The sequence below is a fragment of the Haemaphysalis longicornis genome, unplaced genomic scaffold, assembly GCF_048455015.1.
Source record: "Haemaphysalis longicornis isolate Haplotype H1 unplaced genomic scaffold, Haemaphysalis longicornis Haplotype H1 scaffold_8, whole genome shotgun sequence".
Lineage (NCBI taxonomy): Eukaryota > Metazoa > Arthropoda > Arachnida > Ixodida > Ixodidae > Haemaphysalis > Haemaphysalis longicornis.
This window is the reverse complement of record NW_027526445.1, coordinates 24,201,503-24,207,973: the sequence shown is the minus strand read 5'-3', so window position 1 is coordinate 24,207,973 and position 6,471 is coordinate 24,201,503. Positions and strand designations below refer to the sequence as shown.

At 48.1% G+C, this 6,471-nt stretch overlaps 2 pseudogenes; both read left to right on the top strand.

Annotated features, from left to right (window-relative positions):
* Positions 1–483: 483 nt before the first annotated feature.
* LOC144149933 (uncharacterized) lies at positions 484–3,039 on the top strand (annotated as a pseudogene).
* A 1,555-nt stretch (positions 3,040–4,594) lies between these two features.
* Positions 4,595–6,023, top strand: LOC144149932 (uncharacterized; annotated as a pseudogene).
* Positions 6,024–6,471: the final 448 nt, after the last annotated feature.

The window sequence follows — 6,471 nt, the reverse complement described above, 5'->3', positions numbered from 1 at the left end:
CTGATTGCGAAAGAACAAGCTATGGGGGTTTGTTTGTTGCACTCGTTACAACTGCGCCCTAGTCAGCATCATTTTTTGTCTTGCGCTGGCTTGCCTTCGCTCCCCACGCCATTCTCACCGTTGATTAGAGGTTAGGGGTGGGATTTAGCCAGCATGATATCGCCCTCGCGTAGGTACCGAGTATCACTCTGCTTAACTGTAAGCGAGACCTGAATTTTTACACCAGCGGCTAAAACGCGTTCGCTTATAGACAAGCAGCAGAGTCCTTCAACGCTTTTCTGGTCACGAAACTTCTCCGTAACGCTATGGGAGAGCTTCATATGGGCACTAAAGCTCCCGCGCGGTGGCGGTACGAGTCAGGTGAAGGCGGCTTGGACGGCGGCGGCCGCATTTGCAGTGTGTTGCAGGGCGAGCTTGCTGGTGTGTTTGTTCTGTGCTATAGCTTTTTACACTCATCCCGAAGGGCCAACTATGTGAATTACCATGCCTCTGACATGCTGTGTTCCTGGTTGCCGCTCTGGCTATCGGAGTGCAACGGAAAAAGCTTCGCTGTGCTACCTCCCAAGAGACCGCGAACAACGCGACAAGTGGAAGCGAGCCATTCCACGACAGGAGACGGATGCTTTCAGCTTCGAGTCGAAGGCCGTTCGAGAGTACGAGGAACATTTCGTCCCTGTTATGGAACGCGACGCAGACGCGAGGCCATGGCTGAGCCGGACCGAGCTTTATTAGCTTATCTCTCTAGCCCCTGATCGCGAAGGTAGTACGCGGTCGTCTTCCTCGTCTTCCATAATTACGCAACATACTCACACCCCAAACAGTGGCGCTAGTGGTGGGGAAGTGCAGAGCAGATTAGTATAGGCTTGCCGTAGATTAGTCCAATGTCATTCCTGCGGAGTCTGGAGGTGGTAGATGCCTTTCTGCTTTATCCTCCATCGATGCTTTGAGGCACGATGGCTTCTTCTTGACACTGTCTTGGCTAATACTGGGCCCGAAGTTTTTCTTGAATGAGACTGTCTTTTGAATAAGGCAGTGAAGTTGCTTCACGAGTCAGCGTGGATAAACCGTATTCGAAATCGAGCCTGAATCTTCTGCTCAGTAGTTCCCATTTCTCTTCCTGTTTGCTTTCGAAGTTTCCTTCTGGGTACGGGCTGAGTATTTCCCACTCGCGTCGGAACCGTTGTCATGGAACTGGAGTTTCTTGCTTGTAGTCGAATGGACGCTTACCCCTCAACGTGCTTGAATTTGCGTGTTCCGAGATTTGTTTGCGAGCCACCCGTTTTGTAACTGCGATGCACGAATGAATGCCTTGCTGCCGTTGCACGCGGGATCACTTCTAGGTTGTTCATCTGTTGAATTTATCTGAGTGTTGCCCATACGGGTTGGCTTCTTGGGTTTGGCCGCGGGCGCACCCGAGTCATAGATGGTATCGTCATCGCTTCGGCGAAATGCCACAGCGCCGGCTGCTTGGTCGAACTTGGTCTTGCTGCTACCTCCCGCGGCCTGGTTCACCGACGACGTTGCAAATGTAGGGGCGCTCTGCTGCTCCGTGTTCTCTTCCGCTGAACACGACGAACTTGCGGTTTCGGAAGCAGCCCTTGTTGCGAATGGGAGTGCTGCAATGGCCGCGTCCCTTTTCAGGGAGGTGCCCCTCTGAAAGCTTCCTGCGTCGGTTGAGGTGGCGACAGTCTTCGTCGCGGTGAACGACGTCCTCAACGTTGCCTGAGAAATTCGTTCCTTGAATGAAACCTTTGTGCGACTTATCCAGTATGAATAATCTTCGCCTTCTTCTAAGTCTGCCGCAAAACTGTCAAAGTCGAGAAGGCTCTGTATATGACCATCCAGCTTTCGAAGTTCGTCTTGTTTTTGTTCTGCCATACCGTGAAAATCGATGAACATACTTTTATTCGATGGTGACGATTCCAAGACCCGAATAGTGGTGTTGGCTAGTTCCGTTATGTCCGCCCGGAAGATGACCCGCGAACTGATAAGTTAGTCCACGACCTGCCTGTGATCTAAACAAGAGAGCGCAGCGAAGCTAGGGTCGGGACTAGCTGATGGGTGGGGTTCATCTCCGGGTTCTAGGTGGGGGGTCTCTGTCCAGCTCGCAGCCATGGCAGGCACCGTTCAAGGGTAACGCCTCCTAAAGGAGAAGATCCGACGTACCTGAGGCCATGCACTACCTTAAAGGTGCTGCGCCGTGAAGTCCGCTGGTCCGTCGTTCACGGGTTTCACGGCACCAGAAATGTTATGGAACGGGACTCAGACGCGAGGCCATGGCTGAGCCGGACCGAGCTTTTTAGCTTCTTTCTCTAGCCCCTGATCGCGATGATAGTACTCGGTCGTGTTCGTCTTCTTCTATAATTCCGCAACAGACCCCACGGACTATATTCGAGCCGATGAGTTCAAAATAGGTGGAGTATCTGCTTCTGCAGCGCGAGAAGCTCAAGTTCCGCGTCGGTGCCATACCCCGGCCATTTGAAAACCTGCCGGCGTATCTTACGAAGCCCAAGACACGGTCGCGCTCACAACGAGAAAATCCGCCTGCAGAAGGTCGTCGCGTTTCATCACCGAACAACGATGGGACTGCAGCTATTGTGAGCTCCAACACAGAGACCTGCGATCCTAACGCCGTGGCAGATGATGGTAAGCCTCCATTCTCGTTGCCTTGTTTTCTTGTTTCACTAAGTAGAAAGCCTGTATTGCCTGTGGGCTGCGTGATGTCGCATTATTAATATTAATCCAAATTTCTTCGTTTGACAGGTGGGGGCGATAAGCACTGGTAGCTGCACAGAGGCGGCATGCCAGACAGTCGGAAATGTCTGCTCCACCTCAGAGCTCCAAGCAGTGAAAGACCAGCTTCGAAGCACTAAGCAGCAACTTCGTTTGTGCCAAGTGAAGATTGCGAAATTGACTGTACAAGCGAATAGGAGCAGAAGATCGCATCAAGACATCCATGCGCTTTCAACTCGCGAGAAGCTCATTTTTGACCAGTTGCTCATGAAAGCCAACGCGAAGTCTGCAACAGCTGCGCGGTAAGTTCTAAATACTCTATCAGGCACGTTACATTGCTATTGGATGACCGCTTTTGCGTTTTAAAATGTTTTCTCAAGGTAGCCTTTATTTAATCATCATTTATTTGTATCTGTTGTACCGAAAAATACTATGCTATTCAGGCAACCATCGGTTTGGCTGTTTTGTTTGGTGTAGTGTTCTTTGTAATTTTGGGAGAAATTGCAGGTTTCTTTGGGCGAATATACTGTCGGCAGTGTTTTTTAACACCATTATCTCATTATTTGTTGTTTTGCATGGATAGTTTCTAACAAGCGCATACTGGAAAACAAATTTGCAATACCGTCTCCCCAGGTACAAAAAGGAGTGGATTTTCGACTGCCTGCTGCTAAAATAAAGTCCACATCAGTGCCCACTTTCTTCATAAAAATGAATTTCTGCATCTTCCCAATCCTCACACCTTCTAGGGCCACCTCCGGAATCTGAAAGCCGTATTGGCTTTCGACAGCACTTTGTTCACGGTTCTGCGTGAAAAGCTAGAAGCAGTTCCAGAAAAAGAGCGTCGATGTAAGAAGCAGTACTCATTTCTGCAGTTGTATCATATTCAGCAATGTCATTGAGACAAGATGTTAACCTGCGGAAAACGTTTCACGGGTGCTCATGTTCGATGAAATGAGCGTCAGAAAAAGCGTTCACAGTCGCAAGTCGGGCATGGCACTGTTGGGAAGGTGGATTTCGCCGAACACACACGACCAGGGGGCCATGGCAAAAACGGCGGCCACGTACTGGTCTTTTTGTTTCGACCTTTACTGGGAGGGTGGTGGCAAACTGGGCAAATTTTCTTCTTCTGGTGCTGCTCCAGGATCAGTAGTTGCTAAGCTCCTTTTTCAGTGCATAGTTCACCTCAAAAACGCTGGTGTTGTTGACGCAGTGACGTGCGACAACTCAACATCAAACCAATCAGCCTTGAGATCTCTGGGTACGTCTTTTCAAATTTTATTTAGCTGTGGTTAGTGATTTTTTTCGAAAAATACTTCCTAGTAGACGGTTTTTTTCTCGCGGTGTAAACGGTGATATTCACAAGCTTCAAACGTGTTTTGAACACCCGTGTGAGCCCTTGAAAGCAAGTACACGTAGTAATAGATCCACCGCACGTATTTATGTGCATCAGGAACAACTTGCTGAAAGGTGAGAAGTTTTTCGTAAGTAAGTAAAAAAAAAGTTGCATATGAATGCGTTGACCTGCACATAAATTATTCAGTTTTAAACAAATTTGTCACTTGTCCTTATGTTGCATCTGCTTCAAGGAGAGCAAGTGTTTCACTGTCACTACAAGGACTTACGGGACTATGAGGAAGCACAGGCTGGGCTCCGAGCTGTACCGAAGTTAACGAAACACCACATTTTCCCTAATGCGTTTCAAAAGATGAGCGTGAAGTTGGCTGTCCAGGCAAGTTATGCACGTAACTATGTTCAGTGCAAAGTGTATTTCAAAAACATCTGCTCACACGTTTTGGAAAGTTAACCTAAAACCTTTTTCCCACTCGTTTTACAGCTGTTCAGTGGGAGGACTGCTTCGGCCATGGAGTTTTACAGCGAGCAGGACGATTGCAAGAAGCCCCATGGGTCGGCTGCAACATCCGTATTCACGAGAACACTGAACAAGGTGTTCGACTGACTGAACGCTCGGAGGCCAGACCACGTTCGATTCAACGAAGCACAACACATTGCTGTGAGAACCATACGTACGCTATGAAGTACCCTTTGTGTACTATCAATGAAGCATAATTTTATTTCAGGTGTTGAAGGAGAGCATTGCATGGCTTGACAACTGGGAGAAATACATCCAGACATTACCGACTAAGAAGCAAGTCTGCTTTCTGAGTAAGCAGACATGTGGATCCCTCACACTAATACAGCAAAGCTCCGCTGCACTCATCGAGAGCTTGCGGTCGTTTGGGTTCTATTAGGTACTCTTTGGTAACTTTGGACAAGATTCTCTAGAGGTAAACATGATTGCCTTTATGTGTGTAATTGTGTTATGAATTTATAATTTTTGCGATAAATTGATCATTTCTTTCTAGAGATTTTTCGGCATTGTCAGGCATGTTGATGGTGACGGAAGGCAGCCAACTGTGCCATATCTTTTGTTCATCTATCGGATGCCCTCCGTAAACAACCCGGTTCGGCCAGGAAAATGGGGCTCGGTAGAGGGAGATGGACGCCAGCTGTTGCTCAAGCTCCAGGACCTCTTTTACAGAAAATCCTGCCTCCAGTCAGGTAAAGGGCCCCTTGTTTCTTGTTTACTTCCTGAAATCGCTGTTATATTAGTCTTAGCTCTAGTTTCTTTTTTTTCAGGAGCAGTTCCACTACACAATTGACTAAATAACACACTGAAACATAATGTGTTATTTGGATTTATGAATCTCAGCCTATACATTGAATTATTCGAAACTTGGAATGTATTTTTCAGGTTGATATGTTGGCGGTCCTCTTTGATGACATTCTTGAGGAGCCGGGAGAGGCAGCGAACACTGCATCCGTGCCTGACGATACGCTCGCCACAAAAAGTGCATTCTTGATTATCTTGCCGGTTACGTGGTGAAGAAGTTTTCGACGATGAGCTGCACCGAATGCGTGAGAACATTCAAGAGCCAGACACGAGAGCCAACTGACCTAATCCTGACGAAGTCAAGATAATTTCTGCAAGTGCCTTCATCCAAGCTCGTCAGCCTGTTGCGCATTGTGGAAGGACATGTTGAGGAACTGACTGTGCATAGAGTTGCATGTGATGATGTGTAAGCGAACATTGTCGACCAAGTTTTGCTCGACAGCTGCACTGCATCTGCCGGTGTGGGCCGTGGGTTGCACTATGTAGGTACCACAGCAGAGGTTGTTCATTTTTTCTAGATGTGTCGTCTGCACTTTTCCCCAGAGAACAAAACAAGCTGCCGCGAGCAACATGGCGAGCAAACTGCCCAGCACGTGGTAGCAACAAGCCTTGGGGATAGCAGGTGTTCTGTTTTTCATACAATGTCTGAAGCCGAACTCTTGTGTTTTGTGGTGTTTTGTGTTAGCAAGTAACACATATTTGTATGACGTTCTTCATTTCCCTGCATCCGCCATGCTATTGCCATAAACGTGTGTGAATAAACACATGTACCGCACAGCCACGGTGCGTTTTCTAGTGCTTGGCATGCGCTTGGCAGCTGCCTGCGACGATCAGCCAGCCTTCAGACAGATTCCTGTCATCTGTGTGGCGAAACCAAAATCCACGACGCCCAGATTTTGGTTATTCAATCACATATTTTGAATTTGGAAAGTGGAGCATGGATATCTTTGCCTGCATGTTTTTTCATTTAAGTTGCCCGCGGTGCTTGCCCAGGGGCTAAGACGTTGTGCTGATATGCCCAAGTACGCGGGCTCCCGGCCGCTTTTCTGATAGAGTCGAAAAGAAAA